We start from the raw sequence: 17,574 nt of genomic DNA, 5'->3' as shown, positions 1-17,574 counted from the left end.
CTAGTTTCTTAGGATATATTCCTAGGAGTGGGATTACTGGGTCAAATGGGAGTTCCATTTTCAGTTTTTTGAGGAAACTCCATATTGTTCTCCACAGTGGCTATACCAGTCTGCATTCCCACCAGCAGTGCACGAGGGTTCCTTTTTCTCCGCATCCTCGCCAACACTTGTCGTTTGTTGATTTGTTGATGATAGCCATTCTGACAGGTATGAGATGGCATCTCATTGTCGTTTTGATTTGCATCTCTTGGATAATTAGGGACTTTGAGCATGCTTTCATGTGTCTCTTGGCCTTCCTTCTGTCTTCTTTCAAAAAGATTCTATTTAAGTCCGTTGCCCATTTTTTTATGGGATCATTTATATTCCTTTTATTAAGTTGTATAAGCTGCCTGTAGATGTTGGAGATTAAACCTTTATCAGTGATAACATTTGCAAATATGTTCTCCCATACAGTGGGGTTTCTTGTTGTTTTGTTGATGGTTTCTTTTGCTGTGGAAAAGCTTTTTATTTTGATGTATTCCCATTTGTTTATTTTCTCTTTGGCTTCCATTGCCCTAAGGGCAGTATCAGTGAAGAAGTTCTTTCGGCATATATCTGAGATTTTGCTGCTTGTGGATTCCTCTAGTATTTTTATGGTTTCCCGTCTTATGTTTAAGTCCTATATCCATTTTGAGTTTAAACTACAGGACATTGAAAAAAGAGACAGAGAAAGATGTAAACAGATGGAAGAACATACCATGTTCATGGATTGGTAGGATCAACATCATTAAAATGTCCATACTACCCAAAGCAATCTATAGATTCAATGCATTCCCCTTTAAAATACCAATAGCATATTTCACAGACTTAGAAAGAACTCTCCAAAAATTCATCTGGAATAAAAAAAGACCCCAAATAGCCACAGCAATCCTGAGAAAGAAGAATAAAGTAGGAGGGATCTCAATACCCGATTTCAAGCTGTATTACAAAGCCACTGTTCTCAAAACAGCCTGGTACTGGCACAAGAATAGACATATAGATCAATGGAATAGAATAGAGAATCCAGATATAGACCCAAACCAGTATGCACAATTAATATTTGACAAAGGAGGCATGAACATGCAATGGAGTCAAGACAGTCTCTTCAATAAATGGTGTTGGGAAAATTGGACAGATACATGCAAAAAAATGAAACTAGATCACCAACTTACACCATGACTAAACAATTTTATATAGGGCTTTAATATACAGACTTTAATAAATAAATATAGGTCTTTAATAATATTTATTAAATAACATGGTTTTAATAATAATTAAATTCCTATAGGGATTTAATAAATAATAAAATGTATTCTAATTAAATACATTTTATTCATAGAGCATAAAAATAATGGTCAGGATAATACTTGGAATATTTGTCTGTCTTTACCTAAGGAACATTATCTTGACCATTATTTTATTATTTTGGTAGAATACAGGGTACATTATGATTAATGTTCATAATAAAGTTGGGTCAAAGTCATTGTGCCACTTTCCTATGACATGTGATTTTCTGAAATTAGTGACAAGTAATAAGAAATTAAAATTCACTGGATCAAGTCTCTTTCTTGAAAAAATCCTGCCTCTCTTTATTTCTTAGAAGAAATTCTGCTTTCATACCCACATAAAGCAAGGGGGATTTACAATGGGTAAAACAAACAAACAAAAAAGCCTCAGGAGATGGACATTATAATTAAATATCACCATAATCTCACAATCTCTGGCTTGGAGAAAGTATAAATAAACAACCAGATTCAGAATAAATGTCTCCCCGCCTAATTTCTGGAAGGACAATCTATTCAAACCTGAAGAAATTTTTCTAGTTAAGTGTTGAGAATAGAGATTAGGTGAAAGCATTTGGCTATCCCCTGCATTTTGTAATCTAAAATCCTCATTTCATTCTAGCTAAAAAATTCTCTGTCCACAGAGTTAGCCTCATCTACTCACCCATCTATTTCCTAAGCTCTCAAAATTCAAATAAGCTTTCTACATTGCCTGGAAAATTCCCAGTAATACAGATAAATTCTCATAACTAAATATTGATTTAAATGGGACATCACTGGTAGACCGGCCATGTGGCTCAGTGTTGGAGCCTCTACCTCTGAACCAGGAGGTCACAGTTAGATTCCAGGTCAGGGTGCCTTGGTTGGGGCTCAATCCCCAGTGGGGGACATGTGGGTGGCAGCTGATCGATGATTCTTTCTCATCATTGATGTTTCTATCCATCTTTCCCTCTCCCTTCCTCTCTGAAATCAACAAAAATATGTTTTTTAAAAAAGCACAAGGGATATTAATTTTTGAACTACACTTATAAAGAAAGCAACATTGTCAAGTGTTTAGGGTAATAAAACATTTTAACTATATAGGAATAAAAAATCAGGCTGTCCTCAAACTTTTCTATTATAACATTTAATTTCATAATAAAATGAAGGAATACCAACAGAGCTATAATTGAAAATTTTTATAATCCCAAAATTGTATACCTAATTTAATCATTTTTCATGTGCAATGACAAACCAAATACAATCTTAGATATCAAGATGTCTAAAAACATACTACTAATATATATATATATATTTTTTTTTCAGAGGAAGGGCGAGGGTGAGGAGAGTGGGGAGAAATTAACCAGGGAATTTATATGCATATATGCATAGCCCATATAAGCAGACAATAATGTGGTGAAGGCCTAGGAGTGGCAGATGCAGGGTGGAGGGGGACAATGGGAAAAAAACTAAGGGGACATCTGTAATACTTTCAGCAAAAAAGATAAATTTTAAAATAAAATTGTGGCAGAGATGTTGGCAATTCAAAAAAAAATAAGAAATGTTTGAATGTATATTGCAACTGACAAAGAGATTAGCAAAATAAAGAGTCCAAAAATAGTATAGGCAGGATAAAAATGAAGAAGGGTGAGCCCTGAAATCAACTGAAATAAAGACAACCCTAAATAACGTTTACAAATATAATCATATTAAATGTAAATTTAAAAATATTCTTTAAAATAAAGATTCAGATATAGGTATGATAGATACATGGAATAGTAAATGTTTAAATAGAAATATTAATTATAGAAATAACAATTAAGAGGTTGAAAAGAGAAACTGAATGAAAAGTGTTCTAAATATTCTCTCTCAAATATAGGGCATTCTCTTTAAACCTTTATTTCTGATTCAATAATTTGAAGAATTGTAAGTTAAAGAATGCTTTTGAACAACATAAAAGTTGCCATTATGAAAATACAAAACATGATCCTTTAAATCACTGGAAAGCATAAAATGAAGCCTTTCTACTGAAAATCAGTAAACCATTGGAAACAATGCCAGGAAAAAGCATATATATTCTTTTTTAAAAAGAAATAATATAAAACAAATTGGTAGAAATCAATCATATTGCCCTAACCAGTTTGGCTCAGTGGATAGAGCGTTGGCCTGCGGACTCAAGGGTCCCAGCTTCGATTTTGGTCAAGGGCATGTACCTTGGTTGTGGGCACATACCCAATAGGGAGTGTGTAGGAGGCAGATGATCGATGTTTCACTCTCATCGATATTTCTAACTCTCTATCCCTCTCACTTTCTCTCTGTAAAAAATTAATAAAATATATTAAAAAAAGAAATCAATCATATCAGCTATTAAAACAAATGTGAATAAGTTAGACTCTTATACTGAGACTAGATAGTAGATGGATATGTGTATATGTGTTACTTTGAGTTAGAAAAAATTTGTGAAAGAAAACTTTTTAAAAAGATAAAATATGCAAAGTGAATGTAAACAAAAGAAAAGCAGGGGCTGCAAAATACCAAATAAAGTAAAATTCAAGACACAAGGCATTAAATGGAACAAAGAACTAGCTTTATGTTGATAAAACATAAGGTTTTTAGTATGTTAAATATAATTTAATTAATGTATTAATTATTAAATAATTATCTGAAAAAATATAAATAAATGGTTTAATGAACCCTTTGAACTTTGAGAGATATATGAATAACAAATTGATTTATTACTTTTTTTCTAAAATCTACCTTCAGTCATACCCTGTTGAACTGTTGGTGGGAATGAAGTAGGTTCAGTCACTATGGAAAACAGTATAGAGTTTCCTAGAAAAATTAAAAATAGAACTGCCTATGACCTAGAAGTTCCACTTCTGGGAACATATCTGAAGAAACCCAAAACACTAATTCGAAAGTATATACACATTCCTATGTTCATTACAGCATTATTTACAGTAGCCAAGATTTTGGAAGCAGCCCAAGTGCCCATCAGTAGATGAGTGGATAAAAACGCTGTGGTACTTTTACACAATGGAATAGTACTTGTCTGTAAAAAAGAATGAAATCTTATCTTTTGGGACAGCATGGATGTACCTGGAGAGTATTATGCTAAGTAAAATTATCCAGTCAGAGAAAAACAAGTACTATATGATTTCACTTACATGTGGAATCTAATGAACAAAATAAACTGACAAACAAAATAAAAACATACTCATAGAACAGACTAACAGATGTCAGAGAAAAGGGGTGTTAGGGGGCTGAGTGAAAAAGTTGAAGGGATTAAGCAAAAAACAAAATAAAAACTCATAGATACCTACAAGCATATTATGATTATCAGATGGAAAGGGGGGTGGGGGAGGTAGAAGAGGATAAAGGGGAAATATATGGTGATAGAAGGAGACTTGACTTGAGGTGGTAAACACACAATACAATATGCAGATGATGTAGTATAAAATTGTACACTTGAAGCCTATAGAATTTTATTAACCAATGTCTCCCTAATAAATTCAATAAAAAAGACAAATGCTTTGCCATTAATCTTGGGAATTAGGCAATGATATCTGCTCTATTCTATATCTCAATAGTGGCAGAAATTTTCAAATCCAATAAAGCAGGAAAAGGATATAAATCCATACAGGTGAGAAAGAAAGAAAACTTTCCCCATTTGTAGATGACATGATAGAAAATCCAAGTGTCTACAAAAAACAAATAGCTTCTAGAATTAATAAGTGTGTTCAGCATGGTTATAGGATATATGATAAACATTAAAACATCAAATCTATTTCTATATACAAACAATGAACACTGACATAAAAATGCAATATAATCATAATTGCTCAAAAAAAGAAATACTTAAGTGTAAATAAAAAATATGCCTATGATTTGTATGCTGAAAACTGTAAAATGCTGAAGAAGTAAATCAAATAACATTAAAAATTAATAGACACAGTGTTTATATATTGGAAGTTGCATAATAGTTAAGATATCAATTTTCTACAAATTAATGTATAGGTTTAACACAATTCCTATCAAAATCCCAATTAGATTTTTATAGACACAGATAAGCTTACTATAGAATTTGTATGGGAAGGCTCAGGCCCTAGAATAAGTACAATAATCTCAAAAAAGTAGAATTATGTTGGAGGAATCCCTTTACCTGATATTAAGGCATACTATATATCAGTAGTCACGGCAATTATCACAGGCTGATACTGGCACAGAGCTCAGTGGAACAGAATAGAGAACCCAGAAACAGACCCACACAAATATTCCCATTTATTTTTAACAAAAGTGTAAAAGCAGTTTAATGGAGGAAAAATAGCCTTTTCAATAAATTCTCCTGGATTCTTTATACATTCATATACAAAAAAACTAAATCTCACAACTTATATAAGATTTAACTAAAAATGAATTATGTAATTTAATATACAATATAAAACTTTTAAAAAGTAACAAAGGAGAAAAAATCTTTGGTCAAGGCAAATAGTTTCTAGACTTTTCATCAAAACATTATCACTAAAAGAAAATTTAATAAATTGTACTTCATTAAAATTAAAGGGATTTTCTTTGTAAAAGACCCTGATAAAAGCATGAAGGGGACATTTACATAGTGGGAGAAAATATTTATAAACCACCTACCCAACAATGAACTAGTATCTCTCATAATTTAAAACTAAAATTGCAACAACTAAAAATGGACAAAGATATTCCACTGAAAAAGATATACAGATGTCAAATGAACACATGAAAATATAATCAATATCAGGATGGCTAAAATAAGTAAAGTGACAATATGAAATGCTGTAGAGGAGTGGAGAAACAATTTCACATTGTTCATAGTACTGCAAAATGGGACAGGCACTATGAAGCAGTTTCTTTAAAAAGTAAACATGCAACTAATATACAATTCAGCAGTTATACTCCTGAGTATTATTCTAAAGAAATAAAAACTTATGTTCAGTTGTACCTGAATTCTTATAGGAGCTTTATTTATAACAGCTAAATATTAGAAATTCCAGAAAACTTGAATAGGCTGATAAAACTGATGAAATTGAAGCAGTAACCAATTATCTTGGAATACTACACAGAACTTGGATGGATCTCAAGTGAAGCACGATGAGTGAAAAACAATGCTAATCTCAAAAGCTTGCATAGTGTACTAGTATGATTCAATTTACATATTATTGAAATTATATAATCATAGAAATAGAAAACCAATTAGTAATTGTCAGTGGTGAAGGTAAGGGTGGGAAGGGAGGGTGGCTATAACAGGGCAATATAAGGGACTCTTGAGGTGATGGAAATGTTCTATATCATGACTATATTAATGCCAGGTTCCTGATTATGATATTATACTCTAATTTTTTAAGATTTTACCATGAAGAGCTTGGTTAAAGGGTAGACAAGGTCTCTTTGTTAAATCTTAAAACTGCATGAGAACCTATAATTTTATTACAATAAAATATTTAATTTAAGGTAGAACTTCTCTGTGATAAAAACAAAAGTCTCATCATTCAAGTTTTGCAAAATAAGTGTGATGGTGCAATGAGATGCCCTAAAATTAAAGATTTGCCTTAGTAATAACAAGCCCTGGTTTGTTTTCAGTTTTAGAGACTGCCTATTTTTTTACAGGTCATTTCTTGACAAACCTCACTGATGTCACAGAAGCTCCCCACAGATGGAAAGTTGAGAACCAAGAAACTTAAGACTGGGAAGTGTAAAGAATAGAAGTCAGATACATGCTTAATATCATTTTTTGAAGCATAAAGAGCAAGTATTTTATGGCATTCTGATCATAAATAAAAATTTAACTTCAAAAAGGGTTTAATTTTAAAAATGAATAAAAAGTGAAATGAAAAGTGGATAATACTATTTACTTTGTGTGTTGTACAGAGATTAAATGGTATAATATTAATTACTAGAAGCCCAATGCATGAAATTTGTGCACGGGTAGGGTCCCTAGCAGCTGCCGGCTGCCAGCTGGAACTCCCTTCCCCTGGCTGACTGCTGCCACCACAGACCAGGTCCTCCCTTCGCACACGCCTTGGCTTAGTGCCACCCGCTCACCTGCTCCACCATCTCACCATGGTCCTGCTCTTGTCGGGGCCCATCGGGGCCAGCAGTGCCTCCACTGCCACCCGCTGCCAGCGCTGCATCTCCGAAGCCCGCCATGTTCCGCGCCACCTCCTGGTGGTCAGCGCACATCTAACTCCTGGTTGGTCAAACTCCTGCCAGTAGGGACAATTTGCATATTAGCCTTTTATTATATAGAATAATTGCCACAACAACTTGAATTCAGAATTATAGTCCTGATTATGAGGCTGTAGTAAGAAAATTAAGGATAATGAGAGTTTTACTGCTCCAAAGGGTAGGGAGGTTAGACAGAAAAAAAGAACAGGACAAAAATTGCAGAATCTGAGACAATGCGGGACCTCTATCTTGAAAACTCCCTCAGCTGTCAATTCAGATATTCCACATTATTTCAGGATTGAATTTTATATAGCAAGCAATAGACTTGTCATATTATAAGTAGTATCCAATTTAAGGGTATGTCTACTCCCTAATCTAAAACACACACACACACACACACACACACATTTAGTTCTAAGCTGTACAATACACAATAGCAGGTAATAAGTGTTATATCTTTGTGTTATCAACCTGCATAGAGCCTGGCACTTAGGAAGCCCACATGTATTTATATCCTAAGCTACTCAAGGTGTGATTCATAGACCAGAAGATCAGCATCTCCTGGGAACTTGTTAGAAATGCAGAATCTCAAGCCCTATTTCTGATCTACTGAATCAGAATCGGCATTTCAACAAGATCCTCAAATGATTTATTTACACAATAGGGTTGAAAAGCACTGCTCTAGAAAATCAGCAATAGGAATAACTACTTTTGTAATAGCATATTTCAAGTTAGAAAATAAAAATATATAATATTTTGTCTATATTGTCAAATAATTCTAGATCCTTCTTTGTCAAGTTTGTCATTCCTGTTTTGAAAACTTCTAAGAAAGAGTATCTCTTATACTACTTTTCAATAAGTGGAGGAAAAATATCTTGTTAACAGTGTGCAGATGTGGATGAGGGTAGAGGACTAGGAGGAATGTGGAAGATATCTCCAATTATGATTCTAGTAACAATTTCCTTCTGTGATTTGTATCTCAAATGTCATATTTCCATGGCTACACCTCACATAGTTTATGTTATTTATCTCCTGCAGAACTTCCAGTAATTGCTTAAGGGTCAAAGAGAAAATTCAACATGAAAACTAATTAATATGAGAGATTTACTTCAAACTCCACTCAGTATTATAGCTGAATATAGGTTATTATTTAAATTCATTTCTGTACAATTATGATGATGATGACCATAACATTACTTGTATAAACTTGCTAATCCTAGTCAATGTCAATATCTAATCCTACAAGTAGAATTATAATTTATGTTACTAAGACACTAAGAGACTTAAATCAAGATATCAATGGCAAATACATTAAAGACATTTAAAAAAATTTAAATCCTCACCTGAGGATATTTTTTTATTGACTTTAGAGAAAGAGGAAGAGAGAGAGAAAAAGAGAGAGAGAGAGAGAGAGAGAGAGAGAGAGAGAGAGAGAGAGGGAGGGAGAGAGAGAGACATCAATGTGAGAGACAAACATTGATCATTTGCTTCCCCTAAGTACCCCAACTGAGGATCAAACCCACAACTTTTTGGTGTATGGGATGGCACTCCAACCAACTGAGCAAACTCAGTCAGGGCAATATATTAAACACAATTTAAATGGGGGTAAGCTTTCTTTTTAATTTGTTTGAAGAAAAATAAGTGCTCTCTTTATCTCAATATAATTTCTCTTAATAAATAGCATTTTGTTATTAAGGGGAAAATATGAAATAAAATAATTCAATAGAGTATAGTCAGCATTTTTACACATCAGGGTATTTATAAATATTGTAATAATTCACTATCCCCTGAAACACAAAATCTTACTTTTGCATGATTAGTATGACATAGACATCACACAATAAGTGTTATTTGGCAAGTTGTTTAGTGAATTGGAAATGTATCCTCAAAAGTCCAATTCTAGAAACACAACAATTTCCACATATCTACATAAATACAAAGAAGTTGAGTGTACACATTTTGGTGCTGAGTGCTCAATCTTAAATGACAGAAATTTAGACATAGGTCACATTTCAGTTGATATTTCCCCAGTTCTTGAGATCTATGTAATATTGTCATGAGTTCCTCTATTCTGTGACCAACAACCATATTCTTGCAATTCCTATGTGGCCTTCAATCTCTTGGCTTCCACAGATTCCTAGGTTCTACCTCCTCAATTATAGTATCCACTCCTGCATCCCACCACCAATAAAGTTTCATTGATGCTTTTCTAACTTCTCTGATTTTCTCCCCCCCGCCCCTTTTCTCTTTCCCTTTTTCTAATCTCTCTTCCTCCCCAATTGGAGCAAAAATAAAAATTTCTGTGGTTCTCTCATGTAACACACACACACACACACACACACACACACACACACACACACACAATTATTTTTTCTTATGAGCTGTTGGTATTCTCCAACATAGTTCCTTGTCTAAGAGGAAGCTTAGTGTCTGCTGATAAGCTAAAACTTTTTAAAAAGCTCAGCATAAAAATAGTGGAAACTTAGAATAATGGCTCAAATACCTGCCATATCTTTCCATCTAGGACTGGAGGCCATTGGAGATAAAGTATTGCTTAATAAATAAACATAATATTTGTACTTCACTAGAGCATCCAAAACTCTGATCAAATAAAAGCCCTTCTTTAAGTCCTGCCTATGTGCATTTGTTCACATTATACTCATCGTATCTTTCCTTCACTTATAATTGTCAAACTCAAGCCTCATTTCTTGCAAAAAATATTAATATTTAATACCTCCTTGATCTTTCCTTTCACTATTGTCCTATTTTCATTTTATTTTGGTTCCTCTTTAAGTCTTTTCACAAACTACATTATAATATTTTGTGCTTGTATTGCCCGGAGGATGGCGAACGCCTGCTTACCCCGTGTGGTTCCCAGCGACCTATATCCCCTCGTGCTCAGCTTTCTGCACGATAACCAACTCTCGGAGGTGGCCAATAGTTCGCCAAGGCAACAGGTGCTACCCAGCAGGATGCCAATGCCTCTTCCCTCTTGGACATCTATAGCTTCGGGCTCAATAGGTCCACCAAGGCTCCAAAGTGGAAATTACAAGCAAATGGACCAGTGACTAAGAAGGCTAAAAAGAAGACTTCATTACTGATAGCAATGAAGACAGCAGTGAGGAGGAGAAAGCCCAAGGGCCTCCAGTAAGGAAGTTGCTGTACCTGCCAAGCGTGCCAGTCTACCTCAGCATCCTGGAAAGGCTTAAGCCAATGCATCAGAGAGCAGCAGCATTGAAGAATCCAGTGACAAGGAGGAGGACAAGGAGGACAAAAAGAAAAAGCCTGTCCAGAAGGGAATTAAGCACCAAACCAAGGCAGTCAAAACTCCTCCTAAGAAGGCTGAGAGCTCTGATTCTGATTCTGACTCAAGCTCAGAGGATGAGGCACCAAAGAACCAGAAGCCAAAGGCAACACCTGTGGCAGCTAAAGCTCAGGCTAAAGCCCCAGCCAAACCAGGCACACCCACAAGAGCAGCACCTAAAGTAGCTAATGGCAAAGCAGCTAGCAGTAGTAGTAGCAGCAGCAGCAGCAGCAGCAGCAGCAGTAGCAGCAGTGATGACTCAGGAGGAAAAGGCAGCAGCCATCTCTAAGAAGACTGTGCCTAAAAAGCAAGTAGCGGCCAAGGCTCCAGTGAAAGCAGCTGCCACCCCTACCCAAAAGAGTTCCAGCAGTGAGGACTCCTCGAGTGAGGAGGAGGAAGAGGAGCAGAAAAAGCCCAGGAAGAAAAAACCAGGTCCATATAGTTCAGTCCCCGCACCTGCTGCTACCCCACCCAAAAAGTCCCTGGGAACCCAGGCTCACAAGAAAGCTGCAGAGAAGAAACAGCCTGAAGAGCACAGTGACGACAGCAGTGATGAATCTGATTCAAGCTCTGAAGAAGAAAGGAAGCCGCCAGCTAAGCCAGTCATCTCTAAAGCAGCCACTAAACCAGCTCCAGCAAAGAAGGCAGCAGAGAGCTCTTCAGACAGCTCAGACTCTGACAGTTCTGAGGAAGAAGCTCCTGCCAAGACAGCCAGTGCCACCAAAAATCCCTCAAGTAGACCAGCTACCACGCCCAAGCAGCCTGCAGCTAAGACAGCCACAGCTCTCAAGTAGCCTGCAGGCAGTGGCCAGAAGCCTCTGACCAGAAAGGCTGATAGTAGCTCCAGTGAGGAGGAGAGCAGTTCTAGTGAGGAGAAGGATGTGGGGAAGGCGAAGAAGACAGTGACCACCCCTAAGGCCAAGGTGATGGCCAAAGCAGCGCTATTTTTGCCTGCCAAACAGGCCTCTCAGGGTGGTGGGGATAGCAGCTCTGAGTCAGACAGCTCTAGCAGTGAGGAAGATGAGGAAGAGAAGGCATCTAAACCCCCAGCTAAAAAGAAGCCACAGAAGACAGCAGGAGCTGTAGCCCCTTCCAAGCCAGCCTCCACAAAGACAGTAAAGGCCAAGAGCAGCAGCAGTTCTTCAGATGACTCCAGTGAAGAAGAGGAGGAGGAGGAGGAGGAGGAGGAGGAGGAGAAAGAGGAGAAGCCCAAGGGCAAGGGTACTCCTAAACCACAGCCCTCAAAACCAATGGCACCGCTACACCAACTGCCCAGAATGGAAAAGCAGATAGGAACAGCAACAAGGAGGAGGAAGGAAAGACAAAGGCAGCAGTAGCAGTTTCTAAGCCAGGCAGAAAAAAGGGCATCATCCCCATTCCGAAGGATCAGGGAGGAGGAAATTGAGGTGGATGCTCCAGTGGCAGACAACTCCTTTGATGCCAAGCGAGGTGCAGCCGGAGACTGGGGGGAATGAGCCAATCAGGTCCTGAAGTTCACCAAAGACAAATCCTTCCAGCATGAGAAGACCAAGAAGAAGTGGGGCAGTTACAGGGGAGGTTCCATCTCTGTCCAGGTTAATTCAATTAAGTTTGACAGCGAGTGACCTGGGGTTATCCTAGCAATGGGATGATGATCCAAGACTACTTACTTTCCCCAGTGAACCTAGTAGCTCTCAGCTCTATTAGTGGGGAGGTATTGGTAAGGACAGCAGCCTAGAATAGGTCCGAAGACATTGTATCGGAACATCCTCTCTGGTCCTTTTCTGTGTTCGTAGTTTTGTACAGACTTGTGAGTGTTGAGTAGCAAGGACAAGGTAAGGGGAGTGTTCTTTTTAAATAAAAATTAGTTTTAGTTGTCATTCCCTTCTCCCTGTTCTGTGGAAGTCCTCATGCTGAGAAATTTGTATATTTTCTATTGAATCATTTCCTATTGATTTTTGTTGTGATTTTCAGAGGTGTATTCCCATAGATAAAAGCTATTGCCCAAGACATAGTAAAGGTTACATGTGTGAATTTTTATAATTGGAGAATTCTGCCTATGTGAGTGCACATGTCCACATTTCATCCCTCCTATCACTCAGCCCTGGTGAGGGGCAGTTGAGAATGGTTAATGTATATGTCTATTAAGCATGCACTATGTAGTTCTTATTCATGTGGTCTAAGACTGAAGTTTTTAGCCAGCATGGACATAGCTACTTTGGGGGATAAAAGTAACTGTTTTGTTACAGGCAAAATTATGGTGCAGTGTGAATGCTGTGGAGTCAGTCTGAATATTTTGTTTTCTGTAATTTTATCATTATTATGGAATATTTGCAATACCTGTTTTTTAATTTGAAAGCATAAACTTTTCTATTGTTCAAAGACTTGTTTTGATGACTTGACCCTTAAACAGTGTTGAGTACTAAAGTGAAAACTACACCATCTGATTTTTTTTATATTTTAGAGAACAAAATAACATTAATTTAATCTGGAAAGTACATATCACTTGGTATGTCTATCTTGGTAGCAGTAGTGACACAAAATTAGTTTCAATAATTCCTGTGTGGCCGAAACTGGTTTGGCTCAGTGGATAGAGCGTCGGCCTGCGGACTGAAAGGTCCCGGGTTCGATTCCGGTCAAGGGCATGTACCTTGGTTGCGGGCACATCCTCAGTGGGAGGTGTGCAGGAGGCAGCTGATCGATGTTTCTCTCTCATCGATGTTTCTGGCTCTCTATCCCTCTCCCTTCCTCTCTGTGAAATATCAATAAAATATATTTAAAAAAATAAAATAATTCCTGTGTGGTTGGGAATCATTGATCAAGAAAGTGAAAGAAGAAAAATAACCTCAATCCTCAGTAGGAATTAGATTACATTAGGTAAATTTATAGGTCACTTATGTATGTGCTAATGAAAATGGGAAGAACCTTTACAAAGCATATTATCTGGTAAAACTTGAATAGAGTGGGTTTGGGAGAGCATCCTAATAGGATTAATGTGTCTTGTAATTGCTATGTGGGAGCAAGTGATGTGCCTCTTTCAGAACCTTAACTGTCAGTAACAGTGGAGGGAACAATAAAAACCAGTGAGCAGAGCTATGGTAGACTAAGCTGGCTGATGGTAAAGCTGCAGGACATGCTGCCAGTGCTCAGCCAGAGCACAGTGGAGAATGAAGAGTCAAAAACTGGAGGCTGGGCTGTCCCTGTGGTGGGAAGGTGTGCTCCAGTTTCATGGATGAGGTATAGGACCTGAAATTAACCTCCTCTTTTTTGGATTCCATACTCGCCAAATAACCTGAGAATAATCTGGTTTTTCATGTAACTGCCTCTAGGTAGGAAATGCACTGTTCATGCTGACATAGGTGTTTCAGTCTGCATGGTAAAAGTTATACATCTTACTACAAAATAATAAACTGGTTGGTTTCTAAAAAAATAATAATATTTTGTGCTCTTCACATTTTCATAGAGATACAAAAGTTGGGACACGTTTAATGCAGTAGGGATAGAGATAGAGAACACATTGTTTGGAATGCCTTACCTACTCAATGGGTAGACTTGAAAACCTCTACCAGTTTACTAGATTGCTTATCAGGAATCCCTCCTTCTAGTTATAAAATGCATTTTCCTGAATTAATTGTTTATTTCTTTATCACAAAGATAAAACTGTGGAGAAAATAAGCATTTTCAAACAGCAGACATTATAGGCTTTGGAGTAAGACAGACTTGGGAATAAAACTCAACCACCACCAATTAGTTATATGACCTTGAACAAGTTATTTAATTTCCTTGTGCCTAAGTTTATTTTATGTAAAATGGGAATTACGATAGCATCTATTCTACTACATGGCTATGAAGATTACTTTGAATTAATATATGTACAATATCGTTCATAATGCCTAGCTGTTAATAAACAGTAGCTTAGTGCTCAATAAATGGCATAATTTACTTATCATTTATCATTATCTATTCAAATAATGTCCACTGAGCGTTTACTATATGACAGCCCTGTTTTAAGCACTAAGTAATTAGAAAGATATGGTCTCTGACCTTTAGCAGCTCAGGTAATACTTGGTTCATACTGAGCTTGAAATCAGGCCTATACCTGCCTGGGCTTCTGCCATTTCAGGTTGAACACCTGATACCAAATTTTTGCAGTCAATAAACTTGCCAGGTTCTTTTAAACACAATTTACTCTTAGAGTAGGTATGCCCCATCCTTTATGTACACAATTGAATATTTTAAGTGCATTTTCCATTATTTTTTTTTCCAGAGAGGAAAGGAGGGGGAGAGATAGAAACATCAATGATGAGAGAGAATCATTGATCAGCTGCCTCCCGCGCACCCTCCACTGGGGACTGAGCCCTTAACCCTGGCATGTGCCTCAACTGGGAATTGAACCGTGACCTCCTGGTTCATAGGTAGACACTCAACCACTGAGACATGCCAGCCAGGCAGAATTATACATTTTTATATAATATTTGTTGAATTTCATCTGAATATTTTTTATGGTTTAAAGTATTACAAATAGTAGAACATATGTCTCCTTTTCCCCCTATTGACCTCCCCCCGGCCTCCCCGACCCTCCTAGCACATGCTCTTACCCCTTAGTGTCTGTGTCCATTGATTATGCTTATATGCATGCATACAAGTCATTTGGTTGATCTCTTACCCACCTACCCCCAACCCTTCCCTGTCTTCTTGCTGAAGGTTGACAGTCTGATCGATGTTTCTCTGTCTCTGGATCTATTTTTGTTCATCAGTTTATGTTGTTCATTATATTCCACAAATGAGTGAGATCCTGTGGTATTTATGTTTCTCTGACTGGCTTATTTCGCTTAGCATAATGTTCTCCAGGTCTATCCATGCTATTGCAAATGGTAAGAATTCCTTCTTTTTTACCACAGCATAGTATTCCATTGTGTAGATGTACCACAGTTTTCTAATTTACTCATCTGCTATGGGCACTTAGGCTGTTTCCAAATCTTAGCTATTGTAAATTGTGCTTCTATGAACATAGGGGTGCATATATCATTTCTGATTGGTGTTTCTGTTTTCATGTGATGTATTCCTAGAAGTGGCTATCATCAACAAATCAACAAACGACAAGTGCTGGAGAGGATGTGGAGAAAATGGAACCCTCGTGCACTGATGGTGGGAATGCAGACTGGTACAGCAACTGTGGAAAACTGGAGTTTCCTCAAAAATTTAAAAATGGAACTTTCATCTGAATATTTTGAGTCCATAATTTCAACTTAACTTTTATACTTTGATCTTCAAATTCAATGCATTGTCTAATTCTACCAATAAAAATGCATCAAGCCTACCTATTGTACTTATTCATGTTATTGACAATTCTGAATTGGACAGGAACAAAGTTGCATCACTACCTCTAAGTCGAAGCTTAATTAATAGACAATACTTTTGTAGCATATTTGTGCATCTGCAAATCCTTCAAAATACAGAATTTAACTCAATATCTATCATAACATGTATCACAACACTATGTATCTAAAAGAGCTCACAAAATTTACTGAATAAATGTATAAATAAATTAATAAATTAAATTTTGAATCACAGCACAAGTTATTCCAACAAACTGTGTAATTGTTAAATAAATGGCATAGATAATAAATCTAAAGGTATATGGAAAAAAATCAGGGGGCTCAGGGATAATTTTACAAAGAAAGGATTTTAATTGAGAATTTTCTGGTAGAAGGTAGCAATAAAAATTTGGTTGTTGTAAATAGCAAGGAATATTAAATGCCTACTAAGGTGTTTAAACTTTATATTTTAAACAATGGAGAGGCACTGAAGGTTTTTGAGAAGGGGAAATCACATAGCCAATTTTCTACCTTAAGAAGATAACATCAATGGGCATAATGAATTAACAATGTTTTTAAAACACTTATCAAGCACTTTCACATGAATTATACCATTTAATTCTAACAAACTCATTGTAAGATAGGAATTATTATTTGCATTTTACAAATAAGAAAAAAAAATTTAAATGAGTATATATGATTTACCCAAGGTCACAAAACTGGTGCTAGTATAATTTTTCCTGTATCTTTAGTGCCTAGTATGCATTCTAGTATACTATAGGCTGATAATATTGGTTGAATAATTAATTACTCATATAATCCTCCATCCCAAAACAAATGCTTGTTTTCAACCTATTGGGTTGGAATTGCTAAGTATGATCTTAGAAGATAATGATGTCAGGTATTTTCAGTAGCATTACTTATATAGCAATTTTACTTTTCAAAGTTTTCTATGATCTACTTTCATCTTCAAAAGTGTCCCATGAGTGCAGGTATCATTATTTCTATTTTATAAATAGAGAAACTGAAATCCAAGTCATTTATGTTAGGACTCATGCTTTTCTTTATGGTATAGCTGGGACTATCAATAAACACTAGTGGGATTGAGTCTTGTTGAATCAAAATACTTTGGCAAGCTGGAACTATTCTTCAAACTTTGAAACTGGAAGACCAACTAGAGCCAGTATTACACTCCCTATTATGTCCTGTATGATTCAGTAAGTGTTCCCTTTTGTCATTATTTGAGGAATTCAGAAAGAACTCAAAACATAAGTACAGTTCTAAATCTAGAGCACTAAATAAACATGATGGCATATTTTGTATTACTATCCCTTGAGCCAGTTGTACAGAAAATGCCAGATATTCTAAGATGTCAAGCACAATTTAAGAGTCATAATCTAAATAATCTTCTGTCTGAACACAATGGTACTGCTTTGATAGGACAGCTTTTTGGCTCCTGAATTATTTTTGTTGCTGCTATTCCTTTTTTTTTTTTTTT

General features: G+C 36.3%; 1 pseudogene across 1 annotated transcript; it reads left to right on the top strand.

Moving 5' to 3' along the window:
• The first annotated feature begins 10,318 nt into the window (after positions 1 to 10,318).
• Positions 10,319 to 12,383, top strand: LOC308239701 (nucleolar and coiled-body phosphoprotein 1-like; annotated as a pseudogene). The gene has a single exon. The product of its transcript is annotated as a nucleolar and coiled-body phosphoprotein 1-like (transcript).
• The last annotated feature ends 5,191 nt before the right edge of the window (positions 12,384 to 17,574 follow it).

This window comes from Plecotus auritus (assembly GCF_963455305.1).
Source record: "Plecotus auritus genome assembly, chromosome: X".
Taxonomy (NCBI): domain Eukaryota; kingdom Metazoa; phylum Chordata; class Mammalia; order Chiroptera; family Vespertilionidae; genus Plecotus; species Plecotus auritus.
Note: the sequence above shows the minus strand (reverse complement) of the source record. Positions and strands in the feature narration are given on the sequence as shown.